General features: G+C 40.7%; 1 long non-coding RNA gene across 1 annotated transcript; it reads right to left on the reverse strand.

Moving 5' to 3' along the window:
- Positions 1 to 693: 693 nt before the first annotated feature.
- LOC141594304 (uncharacterized) lies at positions 694 to 4,645 on the reverse strand. Its single transcript, XR_012522109.1, has 4 exons — positions 4,429 to 4,645; positions 1,884 to 3,472; positions 1,623 to 1,741; positions 694 to 1,225 (listed from the first exon to the last, which is right to left on the reverse strand). It is a non-coding gene; the product is annotated as an uncharacterized LOC141594304 (long non-coding RNA).
- Between the last annotated feature and the right edge of the window lie 17,170 nt (positions 4,646 to 21,815).

Consider the following 21,815-nt stretch of genomic DNA (forward strand, 5'->3'; position numbering starts at 1 on the left):
GACTAACGGTCTAAACTATACCTATCTTTCGATCTTAGCACAGTTTAGTCGATTTAATTGATGGTCAAGTAACTTTCCTTATCTTTCGATCTAATGGGTCGGTCACAAAATAGGTATCTAACTGGTCGCATGCATTCAACTCGTTAAATACAAGATTAAATTCAATTAAAACGAAGGAAAACCCTACGGGGTCAGTCGATCGACCGACAATGTCAGTCGATCGACCAACATGCGGGTACAGGCCGTGTATAATCTATTCACTACTACAAAAACAGGCAAAGAGGATGGTTAAAAACCGTCCTAAAATCTTAAAACAACCGTCCTTAATTCACTCGTCCTCGTTGCCTAAGATGACGGTTGACATAAAGTCAAACCGTCCTCTTTTGATTTTCACAAGAGGACGGTTGGGGTTTGGAACCGTCTTCTTTGCATTTTTAAGGAGGACGGTTCGGCGGCTCAACCGTCTTGTTTTGAACACATTGCGCGCATAATTTTTGCGCCAACTTCACGACGCTTTGTCAAGGAACCATCCTCTTTACATCTATTTTTTAAAATCAATCTAGCACCATTTTATGAATATAGCTCGCCCTTTTTTGGCGCCAATTTCTGAATATAGCCCACCCATTTTTTGGCGCCAATTTATCAATCTATCGCTAATTTATAAAATCAAATCCATGCTCATTGACAACTAGATTTTTGAAATAAAAATTGCTTCATTCATACCTATATTTCACAAAATCCACAACTCTTACATGTATACTCTAAATCCAACCAAACAAAACGGAATAAGTTTGAACCTCCAAACTACGAACTATTGACAATAAGTATAACACAAGCACTAACAAGAGTTTTTCCGTCCACACACCATACTTTTAAGCTATCTAGATAACATCCAAGTGTTAGAATACATTAAATGTGCCATCAAATACTTGCGCCTTAAACTGCAATGCATATGTTGCCTAAATGTCCCGCACCTCGTCAATTTGCTCAACCCAGTATGTCCTTGGGCGTTAAACATGAACTACATACAACCAAAAAACACAATTACAATTATTTACATATAAACACGTGTAATTTATATAAAACGAAATAAATATTGAAACCAAAGAAACAAATTAAAGGCAATTTTGAAACCAAAGAAACAAATTAAAGTTCATATGAATAAATAGGGAGTATTCAGTGTACAACTTGCTGCCTCGCGAGGTAATCTCTCTCTTCTTTCCTTCTGCAGCAAACAAAGAAAAAGAAAAAAGTTCAGCATTAACGGGTGAAAGTGTGAAACAGACCAGTAAGAAATCGTCATTGATTCGATATGTTTTTTTATTTCTGGTGTAGAGAGAGTCACACAGACAATTTTGATACTGCCGCGTTTCAAACCATGTCAAGAGTATCACCACTCATGGCACTCGATAATTTTACCGGCGAAACGCCTAAGCTAGCTAACATCTGCCAGTAATCTTGTTACAGTTTCTTGGCTTTTATCAGAAAATGAAAACAAAGGATTGGTCTGCATTTATCCAGTGTTAGTTTGGATTCAAGACAAGAAGCACTACAAGACCATGTAAGAGTAATTGGAAAATAAAATCAGAAATAAAATCATGTCCTGTGAGATAGTAGCTGACCCATTCATCTATAACAAGTCCTTCACCAATAATCTTGGGACCTACGTTCTCTACGGGTTTCTTTCGTGATTCGAGCTCACCTTCTGCCTCAGCCAATCGACGGTTTAATTTGTCAAGAGCTGCAAAACCAATCAAGAATCAGCACTGCAGCGCATAGTCACTTTGTTGTTCAATGTGTTTATAGGAAGAGTGCTATTTTAAACAACCGTGGAAAAAATCAGGAAAGGAATTCAGCAGTAGCAGCTAAAGGACATGACTTACCATACTGGGACGCTCGACATCTAGAAAAATAACACGTAGTATCTGCTCTACAGCTACTTGATCCTTCGCTCATCAAAACTGTATGCAATAGGCACAAGAGAAGTATTTGATACGTTGATCAGAATGCACTCGTTTTACATCTCAGTAATGAGAAAGTACACTTCAGGGAGAAATATATGCAATTGAGGATGTAAAATGCATGAGGGGATAATTATCGAAAACTCTCTTTCCTTAGTCAGGCAGTCAAAATAGAGCTACCTCGCGAGAAATATATGCACTCGTTTTGTTTCAGTGTACAACTTGTTTCTTTGGTTTCAAAGAACAGAGAGGTAGCTCGCGAGGCAGCAAATTGAAACCAATGATGTGGGCACAAAATCCATATGAACTTGTACAATGAATACTCACTAACAGTTCAACCAATACCTACCACAAAAAAATGATAATTGCTAAATTGTGCATAAATATCAAAGCGTACTAAGTAAAGGCACCATCCCTTTTGAATCAATGGGGATTAATTGGTTGTCTCAGCGTATGTTAATGGCTCATATGGTTTGAAAATGCAGCAGAGAAGTGATATGCTAGAAAACTATCATGTTTGTAGTAATAGAATATGAAATAGATGAAATATGAAATATCGTAGTTGATTTATTCGATATACCCCATTCTTGTGCTTTGATTGAGCAGCTCTCTTAACTCTCTTCTTAACACTGAATCTAGAAGTAAGATCTAGCCTAGCGCCTAGTAGAATAGGATAGGCATACCGGAACCAGACAAGAGCAAATAGCCAGGCCTCAGGGATCAGACCGCCTCCCACAACCTTCACTTCAAACGAGAGAAGCTGATTGGGCATCTATTAATCTCTAAAAGAGTCAATTAGAAGATCAAATGCGCGTCTTTAATAAAATCTAAGACTTTTAACTCGAGTAGCAAATAGGGAAGGCACTAAAAGGGAGAGGGAAAGCCAGAAAGAGCATAAGAAGAACATACATTCGCAAATAGGGCTGGCTTCAATTGTGATTTTCTTAGTTAGAACAGAACACAACCAGAGAGGTAGGCCATGTTGATCCTAGCTTTTTGTGGGCATGCTTAATTTCAATCACACACTTATGCACACGGGTTTGTATACTAGAGGATACAAGCATATTTACGGAAGGAGATTAATTACAAATGAGATGCAACTATAGAATAAAGTAAATAACGCAATTCAAGGAAGATTTTTGCTATGCATCATTTTCTCAATTGTCGATGGTTCTACAGAAGGAAACATACATACCTTAGTTTTGTGTTTATAAGGCACAAATAAGCAAGGAATAGGCTTGTAAAGGTACCAAACCTTAACAATGGGAAATAGAATAAACAGTCATTTCAAGTAAATTATCAAAGCTTTATATAATTGAAAAAAAAAACAAAAATCTGGAATTATTAAGCATGACATTCAAATAAAAATTTACCTATTTGTCCTTGTTTTATGGGTGAATTGCTTCCATCTTCTTCTCTTCTTGGCCAGCTGAAGGTCAGCATCCTCAACTTCAGACTCACTATCCTTCAACATGAGCAGATTGTCGACACAGACTTGAGTGTCTATGCATCTAGAAATGTTACGGACCTTAATATCCTTAAAAGTTTTTCTCTAGATCAAACGACACAACTCAAATCGCTATTTGGGTCAGCGATTTAGGCAAAATCGCCATCTAGGTCAGCGATTTAGGTGTGAGTATGTTTAAATCCAAAAAACCAAAGCTCCTCCTTCCATAAACCCAATTCTGGTGTTACCCTATTGAGGTAAATTGCTAAGCTATACAGCTATTTCACCTATGCACCTCCTTTCATAAATGGGAATAAAAGTATTGATTTATTAATGCAAGAAACATATACTTATCAAATCATTAAATATCTAACAACACGAATACATCAGTTTTTCAATTCTACGAGTATATGAAAAACAAATTGGTACATATCCTAATTCAAATTCAGTTAAGTAAAATTCGTCAAACAACAACACAAATCAAAACGAAAACCTAAATTACAAGCGAAACTAGAGTTGAATGTGGAAAATAAAAATCTGCAGCATTGTAAATAGTGCTAGATCAGAAACAAAGTTAAGGGGATGTTGATGAAATTAAAAGAAAGTACCTTGCTTCGGCGGTCAAAATAAGTAGGGAGTAATTGAAGAAGCACAACAAAGATGATGATCGTGGGAGCTGCCAAAGTGATGGCGTTGTCGTCCATGGTTGTCAATAATGGGTGATTTTAGCTAAACCGCTGACAAAATAGCGATTCAGACAATGAACTAGGTGAAATCGCTATATGGCTTTGCGATTTACCTCAATAGGAAGTATCAAGTTTTTTAGTTTTTGGGTTTAAACATAATCACACCTAAATAGCTAACCCAGATGACGATTTTGCCTAAATCGCTGAAACCGACCCTAAGCAATATTTATTAAATTAAGAATATGATGATATGCAGAATTGATATAATTGTTCAATTATGCTGTTGACAAGATCAATTTGTATTAATTAAACAAAATATAAACACACACAGTACCTCAGTAAGGAGATGAAAGAAGGCCATCGTTGGTGTTGCGTTAGGGCGATAATGAAGGAGAACGTGATTGTGGTGGTTTCCAAGGCGCGGTGGTGGTAGCATCAGTGTATGTGATGGTGGTGAGAAAGGCGGAGATGATGGTTATGCTAGGGTAGAATAGAGTGTGTTTGAATAAGAGGAGAAGGCAATCGGGCATTAAGAGGAATACGAGAATTTTGATGTCAGTATTAAAAAATAAGAGGACGGTTATACTAAATAACCGTCTGGTACATTAAGAAGAGGACGGTTTTATTGACCAACCGTCCTCTTTATTTTTACAATGAGGATGGGTCTTTTTATTAACCGTCCTACTTATGTGATCACTTATTGCGCCAAAACTAATTGGTTGATAGAAGACGGTCATGTCCCCAACCGTACTCTAAAGGGCGTCCTCTTAGCCTAAAATTGTAGTAGTGATTGCCGCCTACGCCATAAATCGCCTACATCCTAGCACTACAGATTTAGCTACTCATGCTAAGGGTAAAAACAATAACTTTAATAATAAGATTAACTAACGGATTCATGCTTGAAACGATAAAGAGAATAATTAACATAAACAATAAATTGGCTACGGGAATTAACTAGCAATTCTAAACTATCGATAAAATAAAGATGAACTGTAATTAAGGCAGAAGAGTACCGAATTGCAGAGGAAAGATTAGTTATTAAGAACCGAAATTCCAATGCTCAACAATCCCAAACCCTAATTATTAAGAACTGTATGCGAAGACTTAATGTAAATTACTGAATAAAACTTGAGTAAAAACTAAGATATAAACTTGATAAAAACTCTCCCCTAAACTGAATGTTTCATGTTACGTTATATAGCGAATAACGTAACATCTTATTTCCTAAACCTAGCATCATGGGCTTGCGCTTTCTCGATCTTCTAATTCTCGTCTGGAATAGAAATCTGGTCGATCGACTGATAAGGCTGGCGATCGATCGCTCCTCAAAGAAACAAAAGCTTCGGAACCCGAACACTGGTCGATCGACTGAGGATTATGGTCGATCGACTAATGGAGCTGCTACTTGACTTCTTTTAACTCGTGGACTTGTCTTTTGGGCCTTGGATTGCGCACCAAGCTCGTTCCTTAAGCAATTCCTTTACGTCATTTGCAATGCAGATTACTCGGGGACGGATTTGGCTTGATTTCCCATTGAATTCTTCACATTTCTGCAATAATGTACAAAATACGGAAGTAGACGGAAATAGGGAGAAATGTAGCATAAACTACAAGAATGAGCTCTGAAATGCGTGGAAAATGGGATGTAAAACATCATATAAATGACACGCATCAAACTTCCCCAAACCAAACCCTTGCTTGTCCCCAAGCAAGAACTAGACTCGATCTAATGACCTAATGGAACGAGTTCAATCTCAGAGCGAAATGCAAACAGTTAAACCCAAACCAATTTAATGCAAAACCAACAATCAATTAGTAATGCGAATCATGCAAACGAATTATAAGATCGTTAAAGACACGCTGAACCATCAACTGTAGAGACTTATCAAATTGGACTCTCGCGGGTCGCTCAAATCACTCAATAAGCACAGGTGATATATATGTAAGATAGAAAGAATTAATTTTGTAGTGACTCTCACCTAACTACGACCTATGAAAACATGCCAGCAATAAAATATGAAAATGACCTCTACAACCGTACATACGCATTCCAACCAAACAGATGACCAATGACACATGCCGAGGTATATATGGGATATGTGAGGTATGGGTAAGAAGAGGCAAAACATTTTATGGTAAAGTGGAGGTACAGGTGATCAAGCTAGTACCAAAACGGAACCAAGTGGCAACATCCAACTTCTTGCTCATAATCAAACGAAACAGTGCTATAGCAAGCACAAAACTCACAGTCTCCAAACTATCAAATCAATAAACTCCCCATAGGATATAAATGAAACATGGGAGCAAAAATCGCCAAAAGATAAGTATTAAATTATGCGAATTGATTTCTTCCTCGAATCTCAGTCGATCGACCATATTTGGCAGTCGATCGACTGCTTAAACAGTACAGAACCTCTTTTTTTTTCATTTCTTTTTCGAATCATTTTTTTTCATTTTTTTCTTTCCTTCTTTTTCTTTTGTTTCTTTCTTTCCTTTTTTCATTTTCCAATCATCAACTCAACAGAGCAACCGCCACCAAAAACGAGTAACAACCTCAAAAACACAGACTACTAGCTTGACATGGGACAGGCTAAATGTAGGATGTAGTAATGGGACAAAAAAGTTATTTTTGGCAGTGTGAAGCTTATGGGTAAAATGAATAAAGGAAACCTCTACCACATGTGTCAACAAACCACAGACCGAATGCATACAGGTATTAAGTAGATCAAATTCATATTCATGCAAATTAAGGAAACATGTCTCATAAGGAGTAACTACTCACATCCTAGATGAACTGGTCATGAATGTCACCAGTTATAGGCTCTAATTCTCGGAAAGTATAAGTAGTTTGCCAATTATTAAAGTCAAGTCTCAAGTCCAGCAAGATAATTAACGAAAACTCGTAGATATGCATTTACGATTCTACTAATAACATGTTAATCTAGCAAGGCTCAGGCGAAACAGGCGCAAATGCAAAAATCATCATAGAAATACCACCGTTCCGACTCGACCTATATGCTAAAAATAAACGTGCATTTTATGGAATTTTTTTTTTTTGAATTTTTTTCAATTTTTTGAATTTTTCTGTATATATAAGAGAAATGAAATAAAACAATGCAAAACAAAAGTAAACGTGAATGCAAGCAAATGATATGCGACGCAAAACCCTTCCCCAAACCAAATCGCACAATGTCCCCATTGTGCAAAATCATATAATGAAGAAAAGAGAAATGGGAATTTGCGAGAAAATATATAAGTAAGACATAAAGGAAAGATATGGAACTCACAAGACTTTAAGCGCAGCAAAGGAAACCTCCCCAAACCAGAGTAAGCTAGAAGGTTTCATGAGCTAGCGTCTATCAATAAGAGTGCCTGAAAGACAGAAAATACCACGCATAAGACTGAGAAAACAATTTTGAGGCGGTAAAATTGTGCACAAATAAGAGAACTTGAAGAAAGAAGTAATATGACGGAAAATAAAGCGGAGTAGAAAACTCCCTTAGGTCCGCATATCGACCAAACACAATGGGGAGAGGTCGTGAACGAATATAGGCAAAGAGCGGGTCGATCGACCACCGAGATCGATCGATCGACCAAGTGGGCGTGAACAAGAGGCCCCCGTAAACCTCGCAAATCAGTCGATCGACCATAAAGACCAGTCGATCGACTGAAAACACTGCTGCAATCTCCAATTTCTTCGTATTAGCTCAATAATTTGAGCTAACAAGCTCTAAATACCTGCAAGTACACAAAAAAACGCGCCCAAAAATTGCGCAAAACCCAGGATAAGGCCTAAAGTACTTAAAAATCCTAAGCAAATAAAATAAAAGCGAAGTTTTCGCACACACAAGAAGCAATAAAATTGTCTTAACAAAGCAAATAAAGAGAAGTTCGTAACGAGATTGATCAACTAATAGTTGATCAAGAAGGACCACGGTATGGCCCACTTCGTCGGCTTCTGGCTACTAGAGGTAGCCTCAATGGTGCTTATCTCATCAGCTGCACCCTTCTTAGCTTCGACAGTCGGAGAGCTCAATGGATCAACTTTGTCAGCTTCCCAATCAAGGATTTCCTTGGGCTCAACGGAATCCAAATCAGACCGTCTAACCTTGGTTGGCTCATCTTCCACTTCCTCATCAGTACCATAGCTTAGGCATCCAAGGCCTCCTCTTTGAATGATAGACTTTGTCACAGCTGGCACAACTTGTAGCACTTCCTTCCCCAAACCAGCTCCTGCATTATCTAAAACAACAGATTCTCCCTCCTTCTTGCTCCCAATCTGGGGCGGAGGGGTTAACACAGCAGTAGTAATAGGGACAGGCAATTCAGGAAGCACAAAGTACGATTTCTTTTCAGAAACCGTGTTACAAGTAACAGGCCACATGGGATCCTTCTTCCTAGCAGGTTGGGCAAAAATGATAGAATGTTTCCCAACTTTGAAGGTCAAAGTTCCAGAGCCCACGTCAATGACTGCACCAGCAGTGTGCAGAAACGGCCTACCTAGGATGATCGGTATATGGGCATCCTCAGGCATGTCAAGGACAACAAAGTCAACAGGGAAGAAAAACTTCCCTATTTGGACGGGTATGTCCTCTAGGACTCCTATAAGCTCGACCGCAGATCGGTCGACCATCCGAATCTGTCATGTCCGTGATAGCAAATCGGGTCAACTTGAGTTTCCTAGCTAAACTCAAGGGCATGACACTTATACTAGCCCCTAGGTCACACAATGCCTTCTCAATTGAGAAGGCACCTATTTTGCAAGGAACAGAAAAGCTACCCGGATCCTCTAACTTATGGGGCGCAGTGTGAGACAGATAGGAGCAAGACTCCTTGGTGAGTGCGACAGTGTGCACTTTTTTCAAGTGACCGCGTTTTGGACAAATGGTTGTTTCATAAATTTAGTATAAGCGGGCACTTGGTTAACTAACTCAAGGAAGGGGACTTGAACATTTAGACTACGGATAACTTTCTCAAACTTACTGAAAAGATACCGTTCCTTGGTCGGCACGAGTCTCTCCGGATATGGGGTCAGTAAGGGAGTACCTTAGCCCTCTCCTCCAATTCACGCGCGCCAGCATCCTTGGACTTAGGCTGAAAGTCCGTCACCTTCTCTTTGTTGAAGCCGGACCCCTCCTCAGACCGTCTCAAATGAGAACCATTAACCGTCATTGGATTGAACTTCGGGACCGGGACCGACCCATCAGCACTCGGGTCTGGTCCTAAAATATTCGGGACCGTGGTACCCCGAAACAAGTGGTCTCGCAGATTATTTGGCATTAAAGGACGAAATTCTTGAAGATCATCAGCGATCTCTCGATCGATCGACCACTCCCTCGATCGATCGATGAGATGTACTGATTCCTTAAGCTCCTGAACCCGTGCTTGATCGATCGACTAGGTATATCGATCGATCGATCAAATACCCGGCGACGTCTTTTTCTTTGATTTGTTCGTTGAAGCTTTCTCTTGACTTGTTTCCGGCTCATCTTTTCCAACAACATCCTCAACCATGGCAGGACCATCAAGGGTGGACCCGCTCCTCAAAGTGATGGCATTTAGGGTCTCCTTTTGTTCAGGTTGAGTGGGTAAGTGTCCGGGAGCTCGAGTGTTACTTTTACTAGCCAGTTGAGCAATTTGGCTCTCTAGTAACTTCATCCCGGCCTCTCTTGCTTGGGACTCCTTCAGCAACAGATTCTTAAGCTCGGAAAATTCAGAATTCTGTGCTTGTTGTTGTTGCGACACATAGGGAGGTTTCTGATATTGCTGTTGCTTTTGATGAGGGGGCACATAGGGTTGTTGCTGCGGCGGAGCTTGAGTTGGGTTAAGGACATTTTGGCTCCTCCAACTCAAGTTCGGGTGGGTTGGCTCGTAGTAGGTGTTGGTCTGCCTATAGTGTTGAAAGGCAGCACAAGATTCAAAGGGACTAGGGCAGTTTTTCGAGACATGGCCCTCACCTCCACACCTTTCACAGACGAAGGGACCGTCTAACACAGCATTGACTTGATACATCCCACCTTTAGAGGCTCCTCCTAACTCATACTTGTCAAATCTCGTAGTGAGAGCCTCAAGTGCAGCAACAGAGGAGGATTCAGCAGCTCTCCTCTGGTTCCCTCTCGAATTCCCATACTCGGCCTTGTGGGTAGCTAGATCGTCAATGATCTTCCACCCCTTGGTTGCTCCCAAATTTTCAGCGAATCTTCCATTGGTCGCATCCAAAATGGCCCTCTGATCGTCGTACAACCCATTGTAGAAATGGTTGCACAAGCTCCACTTTTCGAACCCATGGTGCGGTATGGTTCGCACCAACTTCTTGAATCGGACCCAAGCTTCATGGAAATTCTCATCTGGCCCTTGTTTAAAGCCCGTGATTTGAGCTCTAATAGCGATCGTCCTTGAAGCAGAGAAGTACTTCTTGTAGAACGCCAATGCCAATGTATTCCAATCAGTGATCCCTTGAACGGCTCGGTCCAGATCTCTATACCACTCCCTTGCAGCGTCGCGAAGGGAGAAGATGAACATAGTCTCCTTGATCTGGTCTTGGGTCATGCCACCGGGGGGGTATGGAACAACGAAGAGTCAATAAAGGTCTCCATATGCTTAGCTGCATCTTCATTTGCAGCTCCCCCAAACTGGTTTCTCTCAACCATAGTGATGTAGGCAGGCTTTGGTTCGAACTTCCTGGCATCACCTGGTAGCTCGAACCCCTTGTATAAATTGTCGGCTGTCGGCTCAGAATAACTAGCTATACTTGCCTCCTCGGCCATGACTGGAAATTTCGGAGAAGTAACTGTCTCGGCTGAAGAAGTGGAAACGGGCGAAGATGGTGGATTATCTTCGAACAGTTCGTTTTCGTAGTAGCTTGACAAAGTACTCAGCTCTTCCTCTGTCGGTAATACTCTTTGTGTTCGCCTCAACTCGCGCAAGGATCTTTCAAGCTCAGGGTTCAACGGTACTAATTCTCCACCCTGTGACCTGCGCATAAGAAGAAACTATAAAAAGAATATAAGAAAAGTTTAAGGAACAGATGTCCCTTAAACTAAGAAAGACTAAAAATAAAAACAACTAAAATTAGGACTATTTCCTCCCCGGCAACGGCGCCAAAATTTGATACCCGTCGTTGTGAGTACCAAAGATAAAATTTATAATCTCCTATTAAGACTAACCTAGGCTAGTGGTAACAGGGTCGAACCACAAGGAGGCAGTTGTAAACTTTAGTTTATTTATGTTTAGTCCGAGGTAACTATTGTGGGGGTTGAATTGAATTGGTCTACAGCTAAAAGTGAACAAAGATAATAAACTAGATAAACGATTTAAACAGATAAAATAAGGGTACTAGGATGGTCGGGTCATTATAGCTTCAAGGCAAACAAACTAAGTCGATGCAAAACAAACACAGGTAAGGCGGGAAATAAAGAGGTCCTCTCGGTCCACTCTTAACAAATAGCATCTTTCGATCTCGCTATAGGTCCTTAATGTCAATAATACTAACTTTCGCGGTCTAAACTATACCTATCTTTCGATCTTAGCACAGTTTAGTTGATTTAATTGATGGTCAAGTAACTTTCCTTATCTTTCGATCTAATGGGTCGGTCACAAAATAGGTATCTAACTGGTCGCATGCATTCAACTCGTTAAATACAAGATTAAATTCAATTAAAACGAAGGAAAACCCTACGGGGTCAGTCGATCGACCGACAATGTCAGTCGATCGACCAATATGCGGGTACAGGTCGTGTATAATCTATTGCCGCCTACGCCATAAATCGCCTACATCCTAGCACTACAGATTTAGCTACTCATGCTAAGGGTAAAAACAATAACTTTAATAATAAGATTAACTAACAGATTCATGCTTGAAACGATAAAGAGAATAATTAACATAAACAATAAATTGGCTTAATGTAAATTACTGAATAAAACTTGAGTAAAAACTAAGATATAAACTTGATAAAAACTCTCCCCTAAACTGAATGTTTCATGTTACGTTATATAGCGAATAACGTAACATCTTATTTCCTAAACCTAGCATCATGGGCTTGCGCTTTCTCTCTTCTAATTCTCGTCTGGAATAGAAATCTGGTCGATCGACTGATAAGGCTGGCCGATCGACTGCTCCTCAGCAAAGAGTAGCTTCTGGAACCCGAACACTGGTCGATCGACTGAGGATTATGGTCGATCGACTAATGGAGCTGCTACTTGACTTCTTTTAACTCGTGGACTTGTCTTTTGGGCCTTGGATTGCGCACCAAGCTCGTTCCTTAAGCAATTCCTTTACGTCATTTGCAATGCAGATTACTCGGGGACGGATTTGGCTTGATTTCCCGTTGAATTCTTCACATTTCTGCAATAATGTACAAAATACGGAAGTAGACGGAAATAGGGAGAAATGTAGCATAAACTACAAGAATGAGCTCTGAAATGCGTGGAAAATGGGATGTAAAACATCATATAAATGACACGCATCAAAGGACTTAGAGGGTAAAGAGGTTACTACTTAAGCTTTTGGGTTTCGCCCATTGAACTTCAACTGTGGGTACTTTACTTGACTTCTGGCTTCCGTAACTTCGACATACAACCAAAAGCATTCTGCAATGACTTCAACATCTTTTTTTCTTTTTTCCTTTTTCTTTCATCACTTTTCTTTTTTCATTTTTTCATTTTTTTCATTTGCTTTTTTTTCGTCCTTTTTTTTCCTCATCTTTTCATTCTTTTTCATCTTTTTTTTTTCTTCTCTTCTTGAAAATGGCCTTCTATTCATTCCCTTAGTCACAAATGGATACACCTTAAAAACTGGGCTTCGCCAACTAATTGGGTTAGAATTAACAATTCCTTCTTAGAACGGGTTGATATCTTTTCTCTTCGAGAGGGGATGATTCTGTGGGAAAAAGGCTTGCCTTCCATCATCGATATGGAAAACAAGGAGCTAGTCCGAGTTCGTCCTAGAATCATCTAAAAGCCTGTCATAAGCCTGGTTTTGATGGAGGTTTTCTACCGCCGGACATGGAATAGGTAAAGGAATCAAACACGGGATCCTAGTGTACCTTACATTTTGAAACGGGACATATTTCTACCCCAGGGATGCCTTTGAGTGTGTTGTGCATTTTATCATGTTTCCGGAATGATTTGAGGATTGAAAACAAGACATATTGGGAAACGAAACTGCAACCTTTTATTGGAATGACAAATGTTTAACAGACTCGAAGGAATGAATGCTAGGACACACCCTAGGTCATCACGGAACAAACGACTCAAATTCAAGAAAATAAAGTCCTAGACTCGACTAGACTAAGATAAGAAAACAGATCCCGACTCATAATTTTCAAATCTGGTCTTGAGTTTTCCCTTGTTCAGCTATCAACTTAGATGCTCGGTTCTTGTCCTTGATCCCTTTGATGGTCTGCCTCCATCCCGAGGTAGTCCTCTGAGGATCTACGCCAATGATGAAGGTTGGTGAATCGAATTGTCTTTTATTAACTTCGTTAATGAGAGGAGTACATTCTAGAGCAAGACTCCCGACTTGAATTTCGTTATTCGGGTTTGAAAAGAATTCAGAGCAATCCACAAATATTTTCCCGATAAACACCCCTTTCAAGTGACATGGGCGGATAAGATGGGAATAATCGACATTGTCTTCGACAGAAACAAGGTTGGCGTGATCGCCAAATGGATTGGTGATGTTATTGGGTTTAACAGTTGGGATCGGGAGTGTTCCATTCTCAATCAAGTCTTATATTTCGTGCTTCAGTCGATAGCACCTTTCAGTATCATGGCCTTTCCCTTGATGAAAGGCACAGTAGGCATTTGGTTTATACCATTTACCTTGTTGATCAGCGAGAGGGTCCGGAGTCGGACCAATAGGCTTCAGCTTTCCTTGGGCTATGAGCCTTTAGAGAGCGTATGTATAAGTGCATCCGATATCGGTGAATGCCCTAGGTGTTTGGCGCTGCGGCTTCTTCGATTGCTCTTCTAAGAAATTGATGGCTTCATCAATATGGGCCGTTGCTGGGGCCTTGCCCTTAGACGATGAGGTCCCTTGGTACCCTTTCGACTTTTCAGCCTCTACCCTTATGACATCATCTTCTACCTTTATCCCGATTCTTATCAATTCTTTGAAAGAGCCAAAATTCTGGTATTTCAGAGCATTGCGGTAAATAGGTCGTAGATTCTTTACGAACTTATCTACCTTTTCAACTTCGTCAGGCTTCTTGGCTAATTTCACGCTTTCAGCGCGCCATCTTGCAAGGAATTCAGTAAAGCCTTCTTTTTCTTTTTGTGTTATAACCTCTAGCGTTCTTATATTGGTCTGGATCTCGACATTGTCAGCATAGTGCTTACAAAACTCCACCGTGATATCTTAGAAAGTAGGGAAGTTCTTAAGGTCCAGATTATAGAACCACGCCTTCGGGTGTTCATCCAGAGATTGAGCGAAAATTTCAGAGAGCATGTCAAAGTACTCCCTTCATGCTAAGTACCCCTTATAGGCCTTAACATGGTGGACCAGATCTTCTCAGTGCCCTTAAACTTTGGGATATCGGTGAGTACCATATTCGTGGGCAACTTATCTGAATCGGGCATAGGCCCTAGCATTTTCGTAATGGATGTTCTTCCCCCGGAGAGTTTCGAGACGGTCCTCAATGAACTTGAACCGTTTCTCCGGATCGATCGAGGTGGGGTAGATGAAGAGGAATCTTCACCCAGCTTGGATTTGATCACATCCATTCTGGCCATCATGAGGTTCACGGCCTCAGTGAGTTTGTTAACAGCATCTTCCATTGCTTGAAGTCGGGTTTTTGGCGGCCTTTCTACAAGAAAACCCCGAACTGAGTCAATATTCAAATGTAAGAGCCCCTGCACACTTAAGGACATGACACCAACTTGACTCAAACAAAGACTCGACTTAAGACTGAGCTAACCGAACGGTTCGACCCACGGTTGGATTTAGAGATCGATTCATTTTAGACTTCGACAAAACGGCATGACTCAAACCATCATAACTCGATTCTAAACTGGACTCGGTGTGACTAAACCCGTGATTGGACCAACATAGTCCTTAGGTTCGTATGAAACTTCCACAATGGCTTAGCTTGGACGTTTCTGTGGACTATCCTAGACCAAAAGGTAGACCAACATGACTTGAATCCCAAGAGGTGAGCTTGGGTGACTCAACAAGGTCGTGTTCTAGACACTTGGGGCAAAACACGCCTAGCCCAACACGGCCAGGACTCGGACACGACTCGACGCATTTCATGCTTGGTTAAGGTTCGAGAAACATTTTGGATTGAATTTGTAAAAAACGAATAATCGATTTGGAAATGAGATTTAAAATGGGCAGCATGCCGGCTATAAAAGCTCATTTTGGGCCGAAAAATCTAGTCCTACTTGGGCAGAATTCCGCATTTTTAAAACCATGCTATTTTGAAAGTAAGTTGTTCAAAAGTTCGGTTTTGAAATTGATATGGAAAATTTGAAAAGACTCGGGAAAATCACCTTGCACATTGTCATTCTCATGTTATAAGGATGTATGTTCCTAGACATTTCTAAGTCTCGGCAAGTCTTCTACAAGAAGGTCTATGCCCTCCATCCTTTTGGGTCTAATAGAGCAAGGGCCTTTAGGTAGAGTACCTAGAAGAGCCTCCCCACCCTCAAGAACCACGACGAGGCGGAGCGGAAGCAAGCAATGTGCAAGCAGCTGACATAGTGGGAGGACGTCCCCCACGCGTCACAAAGAAGCGCTGGGACGGCCCGGGAAGGTCCTTAAGGGTTTATGCATGAATCGTAGCACTACGAGTAATGTTTTACTTTCCAATACTTTCTTTTGAAGTTTCACCTCGGAGGAAAAGACCCTAGAAACAAAGTGTAACTAGTCCTCTTTTCCCCAGCGGAGTCGCCAAACTGTGGACAACGCCCGCGGGATCTGCGTCCGCGGGATCCACACTAGGCATTATCGACTCGAGGTTCTTTTGAATCGAATTAAGACAAATTAGAGTCGTCACCAAGTTTTATGGGAACTTGGAACCGTTCAAGTCAACTTTACACCTTTCATCGAAAAGCATAAATCCAATCGACTATGAGTGATTAAAGATAAACCCTATATCACTCGATTTGAATGACTCTCGTAATCCAATGGTATTTAGACGGATCCACAAACCATAGATCTTGAGTAAGGGGTGAGGGTACGTGTTAGGAAGCCCATAAGGACACCTAACCCCGCCCGTCAATAACGGCCTCTACTAAGTCAAGTATCGGATTTCAAACAAGGTCATAGCTACTGCGATATATGATATGCAAACATCGTTTTAAAACCCTAACATGTGAGGTTTCTATGTCGATTTAGATGCAACTAAACTAACTTTGTCAAAGTTGTAATTTAGCATGCGGATTGATTGATCTAACAACATACAAAACAAAGCAAACAAGGCTTGATGGGAATGGGGGAGCCGTTGGGATCTACCCTATTACAACCCAGGCATTTCATGCCGACACAACGAGAAATTAGGGATACAACTCGATCTAAATACAATTGCTATATACGACACCACACACGACACATGGCCATTCGGCCTAGAAAAACGTGCACAAAGGGGTGGCCCACGGTTTACATAACTCACGGCCTTGGGTCACTCCTCGTAATGCGTGCTTTCGCTTAATCTCATCGAATTAGACATTAGGCCACACACCAAAGCATGCATTAGCATAAATCGGGCAATGTCGCTTTAAACAACATGCGATTTACTACGCTCTTACACGAATTGGAACACAACCATCTAACCAAATGAGACTAAGGTTTTTGAAGAAGTTTTGACTCGATAAAAGTAAAACAAACTTGAAAATTACAACTCGATGAACAAACTATAAAATACAAGCTACGAAACAACAAAGAACAAATGGTATAAAAAAACGAAGCAAGAGAGACAACAGATACGGCCACCCTTACGGCCAAGCCACGGCCACCCTAGTTCCTAGGTTAGGTTCATTAGTTAGATAGATTTGCAAAGCGAGTTAGAAAATGGGCTAGAAAACAAGTTAGAAGCGACGTTGATCGATTGAGAGGATATCGCGTGAATGCATTCTACACGGCCTAATAAAGGGTCCAATTAGGTCAAGTTCGCTAGTTAAATTAACTCGTCGAGTGTTAATAAGAAGGTGCTAATCACCCACTCTTATACTAGCGAGAAAACATGTGAAAAGAGAGATGCATTCAATTAGGTTATAGAATTGTTAATCGATTTTTAAGGCTATGTCGATGCCACCTAACATGTCTAATTAGGTTATTAAAATGATCTAATGCCGTCTAAATGAGTCATATGTTAACAATCAGAGGTCTAACTAACATGCGAAGGGTCCTAGGGCAGGTCGAATTGAGCGAAACAAGCGAGGGGTCAAAAGCGAGGAACAAAGTTAGAATTCGTTTTATTAATGTCCTACCTTGAACACGAGGATATGTAAATGAGAAGGGGGATACGACCGACCGATGTGGCGGATTTCTTTCCCGACTCAAGTCAACGCGGGTGTTCATGGTGGTACTTTAACTCGTACTCAAACTAACTAGTTTCATAGTTAATGAAATCAAACGATAAACAAAACGATAAAGAAAGTAAAAACGAACTATAAAAAACAAACATAAAAAAACGAAATAAAAGGGAGAAGAGGAGGCTTTGATGCACCCTCAACCTACATGTATCGTTGACACCGTCTTGGGTCGTAATCGATCGTAGATTTTATCTCGAGAGGCCGTCGTCGACGAAGGAACAAAGCAACAACACGTTTTTTGTAAATCTGGACAGCGACTTTCAAACTGCAATTTCTCACTCGTTTCACGGTGAAAATTAGATTTAACAGATGTTTTGAAAACTAGAAAGAGAGTAGAATAAAGATCTTAAAACAAACCACGCTCGTTCTGAGTTATTGGGCACGAAAAATGAGCACAAACAGAAATGGACAGACAGGAAAAGCCGCGAAAACAGAGTGTATGACACTCTGTTTTTCGAGGAGATTCGTGTACTCTCAAGGTTAATTTGGCTCGTGAATATTTGTCTAAGATGTAGATGGATGTTATATGGTTAATTAGGAACAAGAAACTCGAATTTTAATGGAGATTTGAAGGGGAAACGAATGGTATTTCGAGAGAGACACAAACTGTTTCTCAGTTTGGATGTCTCGGTTTTGTCGAGAGTTTTAAGAGGCAATTAGGGTTTGTTTTTGTGTAGATTAGTGTTGGTTAGTGACGGTAGTATATATGGAGAACTTAGAGGAATGAAAGTATGGCAGAGGGGAGGTATTTATAGGGAGTTAAAGTAGGGTAAAAGAGAGCAACAAGCATTCGGGCTCCCTGTTTCGCTGCTGCTGTCCAGCAGCTTTTGTGAGCTAGTGTAGGGTTTTGGAGGGGTGTTTATTGGTGGTTAAGCTAGGGTAATATGGGTAGGATACTATGGTATGGTTTAGGGTTAATGGGCACGGGTTTAAGTGGTATTTGGAGCGGGTTTGGGGCTTGGCAATGCCGAACACGGGTAAGGGAAAGGGTTGGTTCTGCGGGCTGTTTGGGACGGGTTATTAGCTGGGTTGGAGGGAGTTTGGACGAGGGTTTCCATGGGGTCAGGGCCTGGTTATGAGGATGAGTGATGGGTTGGGTTATGGGTCAGGATTTGTTTCGAGTTTGCTTCGAAAATCGTGCCCAAATCAAGTTGAAAACGAGCTCAAAATCGCGTATAAAACCATCGTAAAAAATCGAGTTCCTCAAATACGGTTTATAAACGATATAAATTGATTTTTCAAATCAAATAACTAAAGAATGATTTTTCAAATCAAAATATATTTTATTTTCAATAAAATAAATTTAAGAAAATAAATTCAAATTGAAACAATAAAATGAATTCACTTTAAAAAAAACATTTAATTTAAATATCATTTAAATTGATAAAATATTTCATCGACGGCGCCCATTCTACATCGTAAAACGAGCCCAAATAATGACAATGACAACTAAAGAATACATGTGTCCTATCATCATCGGGTGTTTGTCGGGTTCTCTATAAATTCCAATATCGACGGATACGGGTATCTACACATTTACCTGCAACATGAAGTTCAACCATCGATTAACATAGAGAATCAAGTCATAAACACAACGTAAACTAGGAAAAGTAGAGTCTTGGCCTTATGGCCAGATTACACATACCCAAAATAAATCCAAATGTCAAAAACTAATAACAATTCCGCAACAAACATCCAAACTAAAGCAAATAACAAATAAAACAAGCTCAAGGGTCTATGCCCACATCATCATCCATGTAATAACCCGAACTTTTGAATTCAGTCGACTTAATACTCGGTCGTGTGGAAGTCACTCGATCGACTAGGAAGGTTACTCGACCGAGTAGAATTTGGGAATGTTAGACCTTGTTCTGTCAGCTGTCACTCGACTAAGTGAGTGAACCACTCGATCGAGTGGGCTTTCACTCGATCGACTGAACATCTCACTCGGCCGAGTGGATCGAGTCGCTCTCGCTTAGAACCACATATGAGTGAGCCTTATCCTCTTCCTTTACTTTTTAGATTTCCTCCATATTTCCCTCATCACCCGATACACATCCACCTTACACCCTTCACTTCACCATATTTTCCACCACAATGTATAGAGAGAAAAGAGAGAAGAGAGATTAGAAGAAAAGAGAAGGATTTCGTCACTCCGCTTTGAGACGCGAGGTAAGACCGTCTTACACTAGTTATACCTTAATTAAACTATACCATAGACCCGCCTTGACCCCGACTCACCTTAGGACCGCCTTTGACCATTGTTTGACCACATTTAACCACCCGAAAATGAGTTTGACCGAACTAGATCTAGGATTGTAGTGTTGTTGTGTGACCGTCTTAAGACGATTTTTTAACCCTCCATTCGTGACAGACTTGGGGTGATATTGGGTGGAGGTTGTCATGGGATGTGTGGAGAGTGGAGTGGTGGTCATAGGTGGTGGGATAGGGGCTGTGGTGGTCGTAAATATGCGTCAAATAGGGGAATACACGGGTTGGGTATTATCTTTGTTTGTGGGTCGTGTGGTGGATGTTGCGGCTGTTGTTGGTGGTTAATGTTGTTGCCATTGCTGCTCATGGACCTACTGTGGTCAAGGGAGGCTACGGTGGTGATTGGCGTTATTGGCCGTGGCCGGTGGCGGCTATGGTGGTGGTGTTTATATCGCGTGTGGTTGTTGTTGTAGATGTTGGTGTAGTTGTTGTTATTGTGGTTGTCGGCTGTCGTGGTGGCTGTCGTGACTGGTGGTGGTAGTAGGTGGCGGGTAGTCGGGAGTTGAATTTAATTATAATTAGTTATTTAATTATAATAATTAGATTAATTAGCAATTCGTATTTTATTTGACTAGATTAGTTAGTAATTATATTTAATTATCGTAATTAGGTGCCGATTTTATGGAGGAGCACATTTATATCGGTTTGCTTGCTTATTTGATGGGATTGCTAAAAGGTAGGTTTATCCTACTCAGTTCGATAATGTGTTTAATTGTTAAATGAGTTGTTTGTCATTTAATTGTATTGGATGAGTCTGTAATTGGCGTGTGATACGGTATCTTGCATATTTGTGTTATTTTATATGTCGGAGGGCATGATTGGTTATTTGTTGTTGTGGAGACGGAAGGCGGTTGGGAGACCGTCTTTCGCTTGAGTTGCCTCTTGGAATTTCCTACTCCAAGAGTGATGTGCACATTAATGACTTGAGTTTTGGAGGGACGCGTGTGGGTGAGGCACGACGTTTGGCAGGGGACCCGAGTTGCTCTTGGGCCCAATATCACCGACGTGTTCGGAGTACCTTGTGTGGGTGTGGTGTCGTGGACGTGTTCCTGGCACAAGTGGTTGTGGGTACGTCTGGGCGTGTCCCGGTACCGACCTTACGGTTGGATAATTGTGTGTCATTCATATCATGGTCATGTTGTAGACTCACGCACTTGAGTAGTATCACACTTTATTTATCGTTACTGACGTTTGTGTGTCTGTGTAATTGTCACCTCTCTCTGGGGTACCCTGTGTCGATCCATATGATATTCTTTGGTCATATGGGGAGCAGGTTAAGTACAAGTTGTTTGGATAGCCCGTGGGAGACGGGACGAGCTTGATGAGTCACGAGACGAGTATAGTTGGCTAGAGAGTATAGTTGTCATGAGTTGTACTTTTATTCATTTGTTTACGTTTATGTAATTCACTAAACATTATATTTATTTATAAAAATGTTCTTTTATTGAAGTTTTGAAACACTACCTCGGGAAACCGAGACGGTAATGCTTCGATCATTTTGGCTGGATAATTGGAGTGTTACAAATTGGTATTAGAGCGACGATTTTGGAACCTAAACCAATGAACTAAAATGAATCTAGAAGTGTCTAATAAAATGAACACGACTTGAGTGCAATAGGAGGTCAGTTTTGGGTCAGTAGGATCCCTCACTTCAAAACTAGATCCTATTGTTTCGGTTGGTCACTATGTGGGTGGTTATGAGTCGGGAAACGCGAAGTGACATGTTGTATGATTGTATGCGTGATATGATATTTGTTTAGCATCTTGCATGATTTATTTACTGAAATGAAATGTTGCTTGATTACATGTAGTTGTGATCATAGTTTAGTTCCTTGCCTTATATATGGGTCCATTCGATGCATGATGATATGTGAAATGTGACGTGATTACGTGTTTACTATAACAAGTCGATAGGTT

Source organism: Silene latifolia, chromosome 8, assembly GCF_048544455.1.
Source record: "Silene latifolia isolate original U9 population chromosome 8, ASM4854445v1, whole genome shotgun sequence".
Lineage (NCBI taxonomy): Eukaryota > Viridiplantae > Streptophyta > Magnoliopsida > Caryophyllales > Caryophyllaceae > Silene > Silene latifolia.